Consider the following 19530-nt stretch of genomic DNA (forward strand, 5'->3'; position numbering starts at 1 on the left):
CGATCAGAGTTCAGGCTTCTCTCAAACTTGAGGACATCATGGACCTGGAGTGGGGGGTGGGGAGTGGAGAAAACAGCACAAATAATATCAGTTCATGAAACATGTGGGTTGGATCTCCCAAAGCAAATGTCACCGCCCCTCACATTACGAATGCTCCATAGTCAGAATGGCATTGGGGGAGTTTGACCTCAGACGTCAAATTACCTAAAGCCACATGACAGTTTCCAGCTATTTGGAGAGGAGTGCAGCAGTAATTAGGTGGGGGGAGAGACAGGGCAGCAAAACATTGGACCCTGCTGGCATGAATAGATGCCACTCTCAATAGGCATAATGCATTTGCCCCAGGAGTTATCGGCACGGGCGGGCACTGCCTCTCCACGTGCGCCCCATCGCACGGCCGTGCCTCTGGCCCTCTAATTGATTTTTCCCCCTGCGAGCGATTTGCACACGTTGGCGATTTTCTCTCTTTTCTCTCGATAGAGAAGCTCACCCACTGCCATCACTAGGGGGAGAGACAGAGACAGAAAGCAGCATGGCTGCAGTGTTCGTGAGAGGAAGGGAACCACTGGCACAATTAGGAGAAGAAGAGAAGGAGGGAGAAACAGAGGGAGAGAAAGAGAGGCAGAAAAAGTAAGGGACAGAGAGAGAGAGAGAGAGAAAGCTCTTCATCTTGAGTTGCTTGTTTACGACAGTTTAGCTTCATCGCTGTCGTTCTCCAGTGTTCACAGATAGAAGAACATACACACAGACATGAGGACATCCAAACTGGACAAAATATTTAGCAACAGAGTCCACGAAAACCTGTCCCCTTCCTCCCTGATACCTCGTCACATACAATAATGGTCCACTCACTGCTCGCACTGTACCACAATACACAAGTGGGAATCCCACGCAAAACACCTCATATTCTTTACAGGAGAGAACGTGGAAGGGAAAATATACCGTACGATGTTTAAACTGTGGTTGTTATGCAAGACAGCAGTCTCGGGCAGACTGGCACTTAAGTGGTGGGTGCTGAGTAGATACGAAAATCACAGTTCTGCTCCTGCAGCAGACATTAAGATGTTAGAGGGTAAATGGCAGGCACTACACAGTTATGATTAGCCATCGAAACAGAAAGCATTCCCACAGTGAGCCGTAAGCGCCAGTGCTGAATAATGAAGGGGTCAGTCGTCTCTCCGGTCTCCGGAGAGGCCAGCCAGGCGACAGCCGCGTCGGCTGTGCGCGGGAGCGGGTGTCAGGAGAGCGACTAGCGTGGGTAATTTGAGCAGTGGGGGATAATGTCAGCACGGGGAAACCACTTCACGACGCTGCCGCGAGCATTATAGACATTAAACGGCATTTTACAGGGAGACGGGAGACGCAGACCAGGGAGGAGCACACACGCGCGCGCACACGACACTCGTCTCGTTCTGCTGCAATACGGAGCAGACGACCGGGCACACACATGTGAACGCTAAAAACAACAGACATAAATGTCAGTACACACACACACCCCCCGCACATGGCCGGTGCCTTCAGAGAACATGGATCTGAACCAAACAACCCAGTGACACTTAATTATCTCCCATCAGGCCGTACACGCGTAGCTCTTATTTGACTTCGCCCGTTGGTCTGCATACGCTGTTAATTAAATCCATGCCAATCCGTGTCATGCCATGTATCACCTTGCACATTCAAACAAATCATTTAACTACGCACACACAGATCCAGTTCAGTGTCCTGTGAAAGACACGACCGTCTAATTTTGATTATTTATAATAATGCATGCACGTATTTATTCGTTTGCTTATTTGCTTCGCTGCTGTATGTGACAGCCTGATTGCTCTGTGGTCAGAAACGGTGGCCAGGCAGGCGGTGAAACAGGATTTACATTTGGCTAATCTGCAAGGTTTATCCAGAGAGGGGTGTTTATGATTGGCTTATCCTGGCATGCTCCTCCCAGAGGGGTAGAGGAGGCGGGACTGCTGAGAGAGCATGCCAGCTCAGAACAGCAAAGAATGTCTAGCCTCCAGAACACAGCAAGGATCCAGAACACAGAAAGGATCCAGAACACAGTAAGAATCCAGAACACTGCAAGAATCCAGAACACAGCAAGGATCCAGAACACAGCAAGGATCCAGAACACAGCAAGCAATCAGCTGACCTCCAGTCCTGAGGAAGAGGGCAAAGACAGATGCTGGCAGTATGGTCAAGTGGAAGCCAATTACAACTCTGGAAAGCTCCATCAACCCACCCACACACACACACACACACACACACACACACACACACACACACACACACACACACACACACACACACACACACACACACACACACAGTAACAATGACCACATGCGGAGTACACACATGAAAGGGTGCTAATGAATTTTATGTTTGGCGTCAAGCATTCTCTCTCTTTCTGCCTCCAGAAATACAAACCCAGTGTACAGTTGGAGGTCAGAGTGTTCTGCCTAATTAAACATTCACGCTTTTTACCATGTTTGTCTCTCCAGAACACAGTGATGAAGACACATCTCACGCCATAACTTCATTGTCCTTCAAGACAACAAACCCAAGCACATGAGCGATAATGCACCCGTGTTGGAAGCAATCTCGGTTGTAGCTCAACACACACACGCAGGAGAGATTCGGTGGGAGGGTGTGAGGGGAGCGGTGGAAACAGCCCCGGGCTGAAGGCCAGGACACGCGTGCTATGACTCCCACCTGACAGGAACATGGGAACAAACAAAGCCAGGTGGAATTTTTGAAAATCTAAAAACCAAGATCACACCTTTTTTTGGACTGTGGTTGAATTACAAGTCAACCACAGTCCAGCAGGGAATAAACCAGGCTTAAACCAGGCTTAAACCAGGCCTAAACCAGGCCTAACATGAGCTATGTTATGTGTGTGTTTGTCCCAACAAGTGTACAGAGGCATGACACCACTGACAGCACTAGCAGCACTGACAGCAATAGTAGCACTGACACCACTGACAGCACTAGCAGCACTGACAGCACCAGCAGCACTAATGTGGTTATTGGATTTCATCATATTTGGTATGACAACAATAAACATTTAGAGATTTTAAAAAATCACCAATTCACTTATCAGTTATTACTACTATTCATACTAATGTTCATTAAATAAAATGGATAAATAAAATAAATGGATTTCCCCTGCACATTGATGTCTTGGCACAACTGACGTAAATGTGCTGTTTAGTAACACTCAAGGTAAAATAAGACATAGTTGCATCAGGCCAAACTAAAACAAACCTGATCCATCCTCAAATCAGTGAACCTTCCATATGAAATCTCCCTTCCAGAACACAGCACATGAAGATCAACACAGACAGATGGACAGGAAAGAGCCTTCAACGAGGTGATCCGACTATAAAATCAGACCTGCTGCTTTGATATACGATGAAAGAAGGTATTATTAGTCCACTAAAAATATTCAGAGCCAAAATGGATGAATAAAGACCTGAACCTGGCAGGAGGAATAATGACTGTAGAGCTGCCTGTCTTTCTGTTACCATATATACACGAACCATAGATAGATCACACCAACTGGCTTTAAGATAAGCCATAAGATTGATCCCCTCAGGGAAATTAACTCAAGGCCCGAAGTTATAGTCGCATTCAGGGTTCATGGTGTCATGTCGCAGTTCGTGGTACCATGTCGCAGTTCATGATGTCATGTCATACTTCATGGTGATGTAGTAACAGACGGGTGCAGACGTTCCTGTTTACGGGACTGCCACCAGGTCCCGCTGTGATCTCGAACTGGTCCTCCTAACCGTTTAAAAACGCATGTACTAACCATGCATGTACTGTACTAACCATGTTCAACATGTCTACCTCGCTCATGATCTCTTTCCAAGCAGGACGGACCTCGGTCCTGCTCCCAGGACACTAGCGGGCCCCACTTGCGAGCGTAGTGAAGATGACTCACTTGTGTTTTGGGAATGCACTGGCAGGTTCTGGGGGACGTGGTCCATGCTGTGAAGCCACAACCTTTGAAGCTGATCTCTGGGTATGATCCAGCACTCAAAGCAGCAGTGTTAAGCCTGACATTATAGGCAAACATTTGGCTTCAATCTCATGAGATTAACAGGAGATTGGGAAGATGGGGAACTACAATAATCTAGAGTTAATCCTCTAGCCTGATCTAAGAGATTTATCTTGGGACAGTGTGATTAAAATTTGATTAGAACCTCACATGCATTCACAGAGGGTCATGTGTGTTCTTGCACTCTTTCACGCAGATGCACTTACACATTCATAAGCACAGATACACACACACACCCATACACACATACACACACACACACCCTTCTGTTTGACTTTCATTGTGACACATTCACACACAGCCCTCTGTTCGATTTCACTGTGACTCACACACGGCCCTCTGTTCGGCTTTCACTGTGACATAAATACACACACACACACACACACACACACACACACACACACACACACACACACACACACACACACACACACACACACTCTTTGGTTCAACTTTCATTAGCGTGTGTCTTCCTCCATCTGATCACTGGATCCTGTGGGCAGATGGGGGGATTCATGACTGAAGATAGAAGATGGGGTTGACAGAGCAGCCAGAGGAGGAAGAGGAGGAGGAAGAGGATGAGGAAGAGCGGTTGTGCTTACATGCTGAATGAGAAGCTCACTTTCATGTGTGGTGTGGGCTGGTGCTCTCTGGGAGAGATGGGAACACATTGTTTTCTAATAAATGCTAGATTTTCATTATGGTCTGTCAGAGACCCTCTCTGGGCATTGACAGGTCCCCCAGGCCCGCATGGGCCCACACAATGAACACCCCGTGCTTAAGGCCACCTGTGTGTCCAGTCCATCAGCTGATGCACTGGGCTGTATGTGAACTGTAGACGTTTCTTCGACGTCCTTTTATTGAGTTAGTCTGGGAGCTGTTTTCCTGTCCCACACTAACTACGCAGTGCACATGCAGCTGATGCATTGCTGAATCCTAACGACGCTCTATTCAATTAAACAAGCAAGTCTTCAACCAGAGGAACCATACATGCCAGTCACTGTGTTCTAGTAATGTTTTCATAGATGTTTAAAATAACATTCCCCTAACTGCTTACGTATACAGGAGGCATAGCAGCCTTAGATTTAATTATCCTAAGGACACTCTCCTATTACAGAGTGATTTATTGGGCGTAATATGACACTTGTATGTTTACTTTCTGCAGTTATTAACAGACAGATACAGGACAAATTCAGACAGCAGGCACAGCTTTCATAGATTCATAGACGTGCACAGCTTGGTCTGCTATGCGTAGGCCTTATGGGCTTTGAGAGGCTTCCTTCACAATGGAGTCAAGTCAAAGTACTGGCCTGAGCCCAAAAGCCAGTCAGGCAAACCCAATGGGTCCTGAAAGGCATGTTGACATCTGCCGTTTTCTCACTGTCATACCGATCAGGGTTCTTTAGCAGATCTGTGTTCAGCAAACCTCCTTTTCTCTCTGTGTGTCTCTCGCACCCCCTCATACATTCCTCTGTGTTTTACACATGAATATATTTATTTAGCATTCATAGAAGTCATTCATATTCACACTCAGCCAAGGATAAACAACCTGACACAAATATAGCTTTTGCATACTCATACACAAATAAATGCACACACACAGATAAAGAAATAGATAGACATGTGTAGATCCATAAACTGATACACACTGCATGCAAACCTAATGATATACTCTCTCTCTCACTCTCTCTCTCTCTCCAGAATGCCTTTCTTTCTGTGTCTCTCTTCATGTCTCTCTATCTCTCTGTGTCTGTCTCTCTCTCTCTCTCTCCTCATTTCTTCATGTTAACTGCCCTGCCTGGTATCTGTATATTCCCTCATCTCCTTCTTCCTCTTATTGGGTTAAACTGGCTCAGCGGAGAGCTACTTCCTGTACACACTACTCTCCTCTACACACACAGCTGAGACGCCGCTGATTACGCCGTCTTAACCCAACCCTATTCAATTACTCCCGCTGACCTCAGGAAAGCCATAAAACAGTGATCCCAGGAAATTAGCCAACCAGCATGAGGTTGTAATGGCACACATCTCATAATGGACCTCATGTCTATAGCGTCTGATTATATATGAATGTAGAATCTAAAATAAACAGAATAAAATTTCTCATTAGAAAGTCCTTCATATTTAAGGGTCGGGGTGACTCGTTAACGGTTTAGAACAGACACATTAAGTTTAACATGCCACTGCCGCATCGGCTGTAGTGTAAAAGGGGGAAAGGCTGTTTGACACACTCATTGATTAATCCATTAATTAAACTGAGATTATCAAAGCTGAAGCTCCTTTTCAAAAGGAGTTAATGGCATTCATGATAAAGCAGCTGTTTTCACACTGTGGCTTTCAACAACTTCTCTCTCTGCCAGATCCTCTCTCTCTCTCTCTTTCTCTCTCTCTCTCTCCCTCTCTCTTCACCTCCTCCTCCATCTCTCTCTCATCTCTGCACTTGTGTATCCTAAATTCACTCCCCCCCCACTGTGTCTCGTGTCCTTGGTTCACTTGCACAGGCTGAAACTCTCAGTTCATTCCTTCTCCCCTCTCCCCCACTCTCTCCCTCCCTCTCTCTCTCCCTCTCTCTCCTGTTGCTCTGTGACTCACTTTTTTTTACACACATACCCCCCCCCCCCCATCTAAATTATTCTCTGCTCATGCACAGGTTATCAATAAAGAACAGGAGAGGTCATCTCTGTGTGTCTAAGAGCAGGTTATTTATGACAAAAGCATCTCCTTCACAAGTGACCCTTGACTTAGAGGCTAAAATCAAAATTCTATGAACATACCACAGGAATATATTTACACATAAATACATTCCACACTGTCTCTCTCTCCCACTCACTCTCCTTCTCTCTCTGTCTGTCTCTCTCTCTTTCTCTCTCTCTCTCTCTCTCACACACACACACACACACGGAGCTCCATGACTTTCATCAGCCTAAGCCTTCATGGCAGCCTGGGCAGCAGAAGCCGGGGGAGGAGTGGAGGGTTTGATTCCTCGGCTGAGGCGAGACGTTTTCCTGGTGTCTCTCTCTCTCCAAAGCAATATGGACGCCTGTCAGCACCAGTGAAGCAAGCAATAAATCAGACATCATAAAGGGCCATTTCACACACACTGCAGTTTATTCCTCAGCCCTAATACAGTGTTGATGTGCCGAGGGGCCGTGCGGCTGGCACGAGCAGGGGCAGCAAATAACAGGCAAAGGCGCTGGAGAGCCTGCCACGTGGTGAAAGTGCCCTCTGCAGCTGATCTGGTGTCAGTGGTGCCTGACTGGTTAGAACGGCCGGGGTCAGGGGTTCCGGTGGGTTAGACTGATGCTGGAACAGTCAACGAGGGAGTCGCTGCTGTGGATCTGAGGCAGCTCTGTGTGTGAGGAGATGGGCCAGGGATCTGAGCAGCAGAAAAACGGCATGCCTAAAAGACATAACTAATGGAACACAGAGGGCTTCTATCACTGCAGCTCACATTAGAAATCACAAATCGATCAGGCATCAGTGCGGAAGTTAATAATCTGTGAACAAAACGGCCTTGACCCTCAAGATTAACTCCGTAGTCATGAACGCCTGATAATCACCATCTTTGGAGATTATCACAATCTGTCCAGCTGTGGTTTTAATTTATGTGCATGTGAGCGTGCACAAAGCTACATAAGTAGGATCACTACACACACACACACACACACACACACACACACACACACACACACACACACACACACACACACACACACACACACATAGAGGATCGCTCTCATCAGTATGTAATATTGTTTTTTGGATTAAGATTTTGCTTACACTAATCCCTCATAAAGATGAGGAAGAATGTAGGGTTAGTCTGGATTGAACTGTGGACTCAGACCAATGAAAAGGCTTTTTGGTAGGGGGCTATATATATATATATATATATATATATATATATATATATAGTCTAGACTATAATACAGTCTATTATCAGAGTCCAGAAAATCCACCACAAGATGTTGTACAGCTTCTCAGCTCATTTAAAAGCCGTCGTAGACTCTAAAAAAACAATTCCACATTTACAGTTCTCTTAACTGCAAACCATGAGGTGTCAGACACTCAGATGATGGTAGTCTCAGCACGTAGCCAAGTGTTAATAACCATTTCCATGCAGTTCCTAGCTCCGCCTCTTTTGGTCTTAGGATGTTTTGATAAGTGGCTACATACCAATATCCCCCAGCAGAGATGCCTACAATTCTACAACTCCACACCTCCAGTACACAAATCCACAAATCTACACCCTTAGTTATTAATAGATTATTATATGATACTAGCTAGGTGTAATCTTTGCTGCTCTTTCAAATGGGATTAAAAGCACTGAGAAATGTACATAATTTATAGCGCAAAATTCAAAATGGTGTGTGTACACAACAGAACCCCCCACCGTCTTCACGCCGGCCCAGCTGGGGCAGTGATTGCAATATGAGTTCACTCAGCGCTGGCAGTATTCATTCAACACCAGGGACTCGTGATGCTGTACCCACCAGCGTACTACAATAATTAGATATGGAAAATCTATTTTCCACAAGAGCAAACAAACAGTTAAATCACGGCATTTCATCAATCCATCGCGGTCCTGATGGAATTCAGCAGCAGGACATGAGGAGCACACGGGACCTGTGGGGAGAGGCTGCGTCTACACGTCTGCGTGCCTGCACGTCTGCACGTATGCACGTCTGCGCACCTGCACGTCTGCACACCTACACATCTGCGTGCCTGCGCATCTGCGTGCCTGCATGTCTGCGCGTCTGCACTCCTACACGTCTGTGTGCCTGCGCGTATGCATGTCTGCCCACCTACACGTCTGCGCACCTGCACGTCTGCACACCTGCACGCATGCACATCTGCGCACCAGCACGTCTGCACACCTGCACGTCTGCGTGCCTGCGCGTCTGCATGTCTGCACACCTGCACGTCTGCACACCTGCATGCATGCACGTCTGCATCTGCACGCATGCACGTCTGCGCACCTGCACGTCTGCACACCTGCACATCTGCACGCCTGCGTCTGCGTGATAAGGACACCTGCAGTTCAGCTTCTCCCCAGACGCGAGCGATCTGTACCCGCCACTGAATCTCTCTCTCCTCCGCTAGTGATGTGTAGCCAATCAGTCACAAGTGGACGCAGAGCACTGAATTATACCAGCAGTCAAAACCAAAACAATAGTCAATCAAAGTGAAGCGGTCCCATTTAAATCTAATCCTCAAAAAGGAATAGTCCTTGGACAAGAGGGACAAAATGAATTCTGGCGAACGCAGACACTCGGAGCTGATCCGAAACAGAACTGGAATCCACAACGAAGCGGAAAGGTGAACCGGAACCATGCAGAGTGGCCTCCAGTCAAAGAGACAACTCATGTTCTTACAAACCCATACCAGTGAGAGGTTACTCCCTCACCCTTAACCACAAGGCCAGAGAGAAACAGGAAATATGGTAATTTAGTTTTCTAAAGGTCACAACAAAAGCAACTGAATTCTTGACATTAGGCACAGAAAAATAAATGAATAAAGTGCATATGCCTCTTGCCATTTAGAACGACAGGAAACAAAAAGCACTGAGTATGCAGCACTCAAAGCAGTGTGCAGTATGCAGCACTCAATGCAGTGTGCAGTATACAGCACACAGGAATCTTAGACCCTGCACCCATCCACCAGTACTCATACCACTACACTGATCCACCAGTACTCATACCACTACACCCATCCACCAGTACTGAGACCACTACACCCATCCACTAGTACTCATACCACTACACCCATCCACCAGTACTGACACCACTACACCCATCCACCAGTACTCATACCACTACACCCATCCACCAGTACTGATACCACTACACCCATCCACCAGTACTGATACCACTACACCCATCCACCAGTACTGAGACCACTACACCCATCCACCAGTACTAATACCACTACACCCATCCACCAGTACTAATACCACTACACCCATCCACCAGTACTGATACCACTACACCCATCCACCAGTACTGATACCACTACACCCATCCACCAGTACTGAGATGACTACACCCATCCACCAGTACTGATACCACTACACCCACCCACCAGTACTGAGACCACTACACCCATCCACCAGTACTCATACCACTACACCCATCCACCAGTACTCATACCACTACACCCATTCACCAGTACTGTTACCACTACACCCATTCACCAGTACTAATACCACTACACCCATCCACCAGTACTCATACCACTACACCCATTCACCAGTACTCATACCACTACACCCATTCACCAGTACTGATACCACTACACCCATCCACCAGTACTGATACCACTACACCCATCCACCAGTACTGACACCACTACACCCACCCACCAGTACTGAGACCACTACACCCATCCACCAGTACTGATACCACTACACCCATCCACCAGTACTGATACCACTACACCCATTCACCAGTACTGATACCACTACACCCATCCACCAGTACTGATACCACTACACCCATTCACCAGTACTGATACCACTACACCCATTCACCAGTACTGATACCACTACACCCATCCACCAGGACTGTGGTAACGAGACCTGCCACAGTGCAACATTCACTGCTATCTCAATGCATACTTCCGTTTCTAGGATACGGTCCTTAACAACCTGTAATTGCACAGAATATCCATGACATGTGTGTGGTATTTATAACGCAATACATAATTGCTTGTAGTAAGTGCCCCTTATTTCCTTAGGAGTGTTAAATATGCCGACAGTAGTCCTCAGGCTGCAGCTCACGCTGTTATGGTGTGTGTGTCTCATCTCCCCCACAGTACACGCTCAGAGCACAGACACTTCTGATATTCCACCGACAATGTGGCTACAGGTCTTTTAAAATATTACATTACCAAATACAATATCACAATAATGACTCAGGAATGATATATCGCACAACACCGAACCAGAGTGGATATTTAGAAAAGCCCAGAGGCTCTGAGTGAGTGACACACTGAGGGTGTGTAGAAACAGAGAATCACACAGGAAGCCTTTGACAAGATCTGACCATGACATGTGTGTGATGATGAAGGGACTTCCAGTGGTGGATGAACAACTTGCGTGTGTGTGTGTGTGAGTGTGTGTGTGTTTGTATGGATGAATTCAGCATCCTATCACAGACCCCCATTGTCCAGCGGTGCAGTTATGGAGCTCATGCTAAGCAGCTTGTGTGACTGATGCGTATCATCTTGGAGATGTGAATCTCCACCACACACAAAACGGGAAACGCGGGACCTTCCTGAGCGGAGTCCTGCAGCTCCTACGGGACCTGCGCATGCCGCTCTGCCTCCCCTGGCCGGCGTCCCGCCCGCCTCAGGTCCCCCAGGGTGCAGGGAGAGAGACGGCACTGCTCTCCCTTTCTGTTTACCCTCCTCCCTGGTTCTGTTTGGAGGAGCCTGTGGCGTAAACACAGGAGCGTGCGGTCCAGCCGTGGTGTTCTACAGCCAACCTTCATCCATGTCTCTCCTTCTGTCATCCATCCCTCCCTCTCTACCGCTTCTTCTCCCTTTTCTCTCCCTCTATTCCCTTTCTGTCCATCTCTCTCCATCTCCCTCTTTTGCCGGGCCGCTCGGCTCGCTCTCCCATGCCCTCACACCTCTCCATGCTCCCTTCCTTCAGAGCAAATCCCGCCCCCAGGGCTCTCCAGACTGAGAGGGCCAGGAAGACTTCCATCACGCAGAGGAAGGACGGAGAAGAGAAGATATGCATTCACTATTCCTCTCATCGCTGGCCGGACGCTCCGTCCGAGTCCTGATCTGGGGTTTGGCGTTCGGGGGTCAGGGTTGGGGGTTCAGGGGTGGACACGGATCACTCCAACGAGAGTCTGACCTTACTCTCACTCAGCCCCGCCTCGCCAAAGAAATGTGGCACGTCAAGCGTGTCCAGTAGACACCCGAGGGAGGACAGAAACCTCATCTGAACGGCGTTCAGTCCACAGCACAAAGCTCTGCTTATGAAGACCATAGGACAGCTCTAACTCCCTCCCCACACGCCAGCAGAAATTCCAAAGAACCAATCGGAAGTGACACCGTTCAAAATGCCGAGGTGACAAAGCACTTTGGGGCAGAAGCAGGCCATTGTGTGCCTTGTCTACCCTGAGAGCGTAGAGAGGCTGGTTTAGTCGCTCGTACCGGCCACACACTGATTAGCGTTATCATTTTGGGCCAATTAAAGCAGGTTGATGGATAACGCTGTCACTGCCGATGTCTCACTTACAGCTCCAAACATAATCTGCAGTGGCCTTTTGGGGGAAGAGGGGCATTTAGAAAAGATAATGGAGCTAACAAGTCACGTTTCCATGGGAACACTTATAGATGTGTGGGTGGCATAGGGACCAGTGCTCACTACGCTGACGGAGATACTTAAAGCACTACACAAGATGCAAAGAAACACACACACACACACACACACACAGACACACAGCATCCACTGCACAATTACACAACATAAACTGCATATGCGGTTTGGTCACAGACCCCTCTGCACACCTGTAAATGCCATAAAAAAGCCTCTAACAAACAATTCCAGGGCTAAACATGGAAAATATTCACCGTCAACCAGAACAAACCAACTCTGGCAACAGCATGACTGGGAAACAGCTGGCCTGTCGACGCTAGCAGGCGCCACCCAGCACACAAGCTCTGTGTGGCTGACAGAGGCGACTTCAGCTCCCCTAACTCAGGGAAGGTGGCACTAAGACAGAAGGTGCGCTCTCTCCCCGAAGCAGGTGGACGCAGAGTGGGCCCCCACCTGAGAGAAGCTCTTACATCAGTATGACACTCAAGGACCCACTGTGGTAGCATCCACGCTAGGACTGAACGTTACAGAAATACTTAACAAAACAAAAGCCCCGTCAGTCTAAAATGACTAGTGAGGAAGGGAAGCTAGTGGGAACTCGTTAGCAGGGTGTGAGCTGATGCTCACATGCTCCTGGTCGTCTCATTACGCTCCTAAAGCGCATTAGCATGTCTGAGGGGAACGCCCCGGAAGAAGACTCCGGCTAAGGTGGACACTGATGCGCTGGGCTGTGATGGACAAACGCGAGGACCATTAGAGCAGGAGCAGAGCAGGTTACACCTCCTCCTCTTTTCTTCTCTCCCTTTCTCCTCTCTTGCTCTCCATCTCCTGCCTTCTTTCTTTCTCTTTCTCTCCCCATCTCTGCTTGTTTCACTTTCTATCTCTCTCGTTCTCTCTCTCTCTCTCTCTCTCTCTCTCTCACACACACACACACACACACTTTATTACATCCACATTTAAGACTTGGAGAAAAAGAGAATGATCATCTGACTCAAACCCCTCCCGTTACGGCCAAGATAGCAGTTTCATAATCCACCTGGTCGGCCAGGGGCAACACAGACCACGCAGAACCTGCTTGGCATCACACTTCCGCCTGCACCTTCAGAGGGGACTGGTGACGGTTCATACGTGTCATGCAGAAGTAATGTATTACCCATCATGCCCAGCTTAGCACACGCGAACACAAAGTCTGCCGCACCAAGATGTTGGCTTCAGTGTGATGTTCTTGGTCTTAAGGACATACACAATAGCAAAGCTCTGCAACACACTTCCTCACTCTCTCTCTTTCTCTCTCTCCGTCATCCTCTTTCTCTCTGCCTCCTCTCTTTTCCTCTCTCCCTATTTCTCTCACACCAATATGCATCATTTGTATATGTCACACACATTCACAAGGCATTCGTCAGATACATCTAACCGAATCCCCACCTCATCTATACATTAGTGCCACTGCACTGTGGGGAGGTCCCTCCTGCAATCTTCTCTGATCATGACTGCGAGCAAACCAAAAAAAAAACCTATCTAAAGGGGTCCAAAGGGTTTGTAATGGGGTCCTGGAACCTCAGATGCACTGATCTCAACTGGGTGCTGCACGTTCCTGGGGTTCCCTGCTATTCACAGGTCCATGACACCAGCAAGGCTACTCCGCTTTGAGTCAGAGCCGGAACCACAGATCCATAACCACGAGACGGAAGGTCTAAACGCTTTTAGAGTCCAACTGTGGATTCTTTCACCACTTGCACTGCATGTTTGAGGACAGCATGACTCCTGGGTGTAATGGAGCCCAGATGAAATGGTATTCTTGTTTTGGGGTTTGAGGGCATCGTACTGACAGAGAGGAACGTTCAGCAAATCATCAACACACGAAAACCAAATCGGTTGAAGATGCACAACAGAAGTCCCAACAGCACACTATAAAATGCCTGCATTTTGGATGAATTTAAGATTTAAGGATGAATCAGGAATACAAGAACAGGAATAAAATAAAAGTGGATAATAACTTATTTTATTAGAGAGAGAGAGAGAGAGAGGTATAGAGAAAGAGAGAGGAGAGGAAGATAGAAAAAGGAAAAAAGCTTTAGACCTTCACAGTCCCACTACAGTGAAAATAAGCTGAGTGATCACCCCTCCCCTTCTTATACACACACACACACACACACACATACAGGAAGTTGTCCTATGGGAGGCAATCCTGATGATAATGCATGTAAACATGACTGTTGTAAAATTCATGTGCACTTAACAAACACACCTTGCACACACACATAAACACACAAAGACAAAACACATACATATACACATACACATACATGTTGACAGGATGCACAAATTGGACTGTCAAGAGATTCTTCTCTTTAAAAGACATTTCAACAGGATACCCTGTAATTGGTCAAAATCCAAGAGAAATTTACCAGAAAATGTATTTGCAACTGAGCACAGATACACACACACAGCTGGGATTCACTTGAACTGTTGTAGCAACATGACATGATCATAACAGCTGGGCTAAAAACATAACTTCACTTGACAGATTATATATACACACACATTCAGACAGGGTAGCATACACACAAACACACACACACACACACACACATAATCACGCAGAGCTTTACAGAGGAACAATCTAGAGGAGTCTCATTAAATAAAAGATTACAAAAATAGATTTCTTTCTTCCTCACATAATCCTGTCAGCTAGCTAAGGTGGAACACAGTAGTAGCCAAAGCTCAGCTCAACCACATCATGATTACTTTCCAATGATTTCTGATTTGCTAGCTCATCCACCCGCTATCCTACTGGGACAGGCGTAAATGAGCACGCACCCCAGCAGATTAAAGACACATTCAGATAAACAGATAAAACAAGCACATCCTGATCTCAATCATTATCATCATCCCTGCAGACATGACCCATGAGTTAAATGAGAAAAAAAAGTGCAGCTAGATGTCCATAACCCTATTGGACGCTTGCATATAGTATAAGTATTCTTATTGGAAGGCAGAGTCTCAGATCAACCTGTCAGAACAAAGGGGTGGAGCCTTACAGACATCACAAACAGAGAGGCACATTCACCAGCTCCTTGTATCATCACCCCCTTACAACACATGCTGACTGATCTGCACACACACACACACACACACACACACACACACACACACACAATCACAGTAGATATTCTAGTCTTTTCTCACATTTCACTGTCATCTGTAGCTTCATACCAGATATTCAAGGCCCAGACTGTTGATTTAGCAGTGCTGCCCAAATGCCAAGCCTAGTCTCAACACCGTCCCAAAATGAAAGCAAAACGGTGGGAAATGTCAACAGTAAAATCACCTCCATACGACACACTCCGTACGATGGTGTATTGGAAGCCTCAGACCACCTCCTGTACTGGCCTGGAATCCACTAGAATGATCAGGGTTCAGCTTTATCAGAGGATAAAGGTACTTGGTGTTTCTCCTTGAAATGTGGTCCACTGTCATTGCTATGAACACACACACACACACACACACACACACACAAATACCCATGTACCAGCACATTCTCTCTTTGCCATGCCCTCTGATACACAGAGAGAGGCAGAGTGAGAGAGGGAGAAAGAGTAAGGGAGAGATAGACAGGGGAGAGAGAGCTAGAGATGGAGAGAGGAGGGGAGAGGAGAGAGAGAGAGAGAGAGAGAGAGAGAGAGAGAGAGAGGGAGGGGGGAGAGGGAGAAAGATGGAAAGAGGGAAAGAGAGAGAGAGGGGAGAGAGAGGGAGAGAGATGGAGAGAGAGGCAGGGAGGGGGGAGAGAGAGAGGGGGGGGGGGGAGAGAGGGAGGGGGAGAGAGGGAAAGAGGGAGACTACCAGTGCTCCCCTTGTTCTGCTATACATGGCTGGTCTGCCTGTGTTTCAGTTTACAACCTATTATACTACCCACAGGTGAAATGCTGAGTGACCATTTCTCTCTTTCGTCTCTCTCTCTCTCTCATACACACACACACACACACACACACACACACACACACACACACACACACACACACACACGCATACACACCACACAGATTGTGTGTGTGCACTGTACCGCAAACTCAGGACCATATTGTCTAACTTCCACTGCCAATTTCAGCCATCAAGCAAACAATCAAGAGAGTAGCTACAACCTCACAGAGCAGACAGAGCAGACACAGGGCAGATACAGAGCACACAGAGCAGACACAGGGCAGATACAGAGCACACAGAGCAGACAGAGCAGACACAAGGCAGATACAGAGCACACAGGGCAGACACAGAGCACACAGAGCAGACACAAGGCAGACACAGAGCACACAGAGCAGACAGAGCAGACACAGGGCACACACAGAGCAGACACAGGGCAGACACTATTCTCTCATCTTGAAGCCTATATCCAACATCAATTTAAAATGATTACTCAAAAAAGTAAGAATTTTGCCAACCAGCCATATCCACACTGAAAATAAATATAACAAATAAATACGAGTAAATAAAAATGTACACACAAGCACGAGGCGATTTTACATTACGTACTAGGTGTCAAGAAAACAGCAAACTTTAAGGCACACACTGCTGCACAAATACCTCTGATGATGTTGCTGTGGTGCATGAATTAATAACCTTTAAGTGGCTCCCAGTAAGTACAGCCAGCCCAGAATAAAGAAGATCACACTCGCCTCGCGTCAGATAACATGGATCAGTGGCAGCAGATTATGAGCAACATCACAAATAGGGACATATATAACAGACTTTATTATAATTAACTGGCTGATTTATTAGTCACGTGGATACGCGGGTGAGTGTGGCGAAACGCCGTTACTTTAAATGTGGCTTTCCTGCGTTTCAAGGATGGACGCTTACACGTTATTACAGAGGCGCTCGCGGCTCCCCGGAGGAGCCTCCCGAAGGCGCGCGGAGGTGGCGCGCGACACTTCACTACAGCTCGCGCCCAAATCAGCCGCGGGCTGCCGGGCTGCAAACATGATTCATTCCGCCTCCCGGAATACGAGCCTGGCAGGCGGGCACAGGTATTTAGAAGTGATATCCTAATCGCCCCAGAATGGTTTTCATCAGTGTTTAATGTACTTGGCTATCATCCGTACAAGAAGACTAACCACATTATTTCAGATCATCTTTTTTATGTATAAGAGTGACGATTTCAATGTCACGCGGCGCCTTGTGCTTGTAATAACTCTTAGGAGTTGTTTGATATCTGTAGGATATTTTAATTCCTACCGCCGAACATGAAAAAAAATTATGAAACGTACAAAATGTCGTTTCTTGACAAATGGACTCTCCAAGAAACTCAAATTGTCAGATCTTTTGCAGTAAGCCCCCCGCGTATTTCAGCCCTTAAGGTGGCCGTGAGCTGGGACGTGGTGGCCCGGTAGACGCACTTGGTTCTGTACACCTGTCCTCCGTGTCCGCCCCACACTCCCCTGAACCCGGTACCGCATGTACCGGAGAGCGATGTGCCGTTTAAGGTTATACTACACTACCGTGCAGAAGACCTGCGGTCGCCGCGAGCCGAGAGGCGGTGTGTATGAGAGGCGGTGTGTGTGTGTGTGTGTGTGTGTGTGTGTGTGTGTGTGTGTGTGTGTGTGTGTGTGTGTGTGTGTGTGAGGTGGTGTGTGTGAGAGGCAGTACGCGACCCCGCAGATCTCACCAAAAAAAAGCGATGCATCATTTCTCCTCACTTTCTGCTCGAGTTTGACCTACTCTGGAATGGTAAGGAGTGTCATTGCACGAGCCTCAAATGAAGAGTTTGAAGTGTGTGTGAGTTTGAAGTGTGTGTGAAATGCCGCATGAAGGACAAGGTGAGGAGCGTCTCACACGCACCGAGTCCGGGCTGCACGTACGGCGGACCGGGGGCTCCAGCACGGCTCACCTCAGCGCACACGAACACGGGCAAATAAACCAAGTTTAACTCGGGCCGTAATGATATACTTCACACGTCCAACGATATATACGATGCGCTTTAATAAACCATCATTTAGATCGCCTTCAGAGAGTTCCAGTCTTCTGCCCAAGGCTGTGGGTGCAGATAGAGGCGCGAGCGCGAACACAGGGCGCGGATGGTGCAGCGCTCTCTCGCGCACACATATAACAGGTAACCTCCACCTACCTGGAGAAATAACATTCACGAGCGCCAAACCCTTATCCTGCGTATTAAAGATACGCGTTTAAAACGTGAACGGACGACGGTGCCGATGGTCCCGTGTCAAGCCCTTACCTGTGCTGCGGATTGGACCTGGGAGCCGCAGTGGCACCTACGCACGTTCGCAGCTCAACTCTCTTACTCCAACATTTCTGGGCAAACGTGCGCAGCCTGGAATATCTTGAGATTTTAAAACCAATCAATCCCGAACGCAGCGCTTTAAAGAGTCAGCACCGCTTGGTCTCTGCGGCAGAAATCCCTGGTGTTTAAATTCCTGCGAAGAAAGAGACGGACGGGAGGCGGAATCCCAACGACATTCGTTCGGGCGGCGATTTCCGCAGCGACTAAGCGGCGCGTGCGAGCGCGAGACCCGGTCCGGTAACGGCTCCCATCCTAAGCGCGCGAGCTCCCGGGATCTTATGAGGCTGCTGCAGTTCGGCGCGACTCGGACTCGTCTGACGGCGAACGGCGAATGAGACGCGCTCCCCGAGCTGAGAGGAGGTGTTTGGGAGTTCGCTGCTCCAAAGTAACTGGGCTGCGACTGGAGTGCGCGTGTTCCTGCGCCAACTGCACTACAAACCCTCCCGACTCGCCTACGGTCACTCAGTCTGGCCGCTGATTGGGCTAATTGTGAGATTGCATTGCCCGTTATCACGGCGCACGGTTGATATGAATGAGACATATGCCGAACCGGGCTGCACATCTCTGTCAGTGTTTATGTAATACATTCATTCCTCCGTGAAAGGACGGGGTGCCGAGGGAATAGGAGCACACAATGCCAAGGGTAAAACGAGCGAATTTGAATAGCTAATCCAAAGATAATTTGAGACGGAGATTAGGCCTGTACTATAAAGACAATGAATATGCTGACAATTTATTAGGTGATTAACTTTACAAAATTCTTTATAAATATCTGATTAATTAGATATCACTTATACTAATTTAAAAAATACACAGCCTTTGGATAAAAACAGTCTTGGTGCAACATACAAT

At 47.6% G+C, this 19530-nt stretch overlaps 1 protein-coding gene across 2 annotated transcripts in view; it reads right to left on the bottom strand.

Moving 5' to 3' along the window:
* Positions 1-19117, bottom strand: part of plxna4 (plexin A4) — a 225028-nt gene extending 205911 nt beyond the window's left edge. The window contains exons 1-2 of one of the 2 annotated variants that reach the window (XM_077005339.1): positions 18613-19114; positions 1-44 (exon numbers count right to left, since the gene is read on the bottom strand). The exon at positions 1-44 is cut by the window's left edge and continues 1268 nt beyond it. The gene's annotated coding sequence lies outside the window, so the exon portion shown is untranslated. Of the gene's footprint in view, positions 45-18612 lie in introns of both variants that reach the window. The other variant, XM_077005340.1, reaches the window with a different exon arrangement.
* Between the last annotated feature and the right edge of the window lie 413 nt (positions 19118-19530).

Source organism: Brachyhypopomus gauderio, chromosome 5 (assembly GCF_052324685.1).
Source record: "Brachyhypopomus gauderio isolate BG-103 chromosome 5, BGAUD_0.2, whole genome shotgun sequence".
Classification (NCBI taxonomy): Eukaryota; Metazoa; Chordata; class Actinopteri; order Gymnotiformes; family Hypopomidae; genus Brachyhypopomus; species Brachyhypopomus gauderio.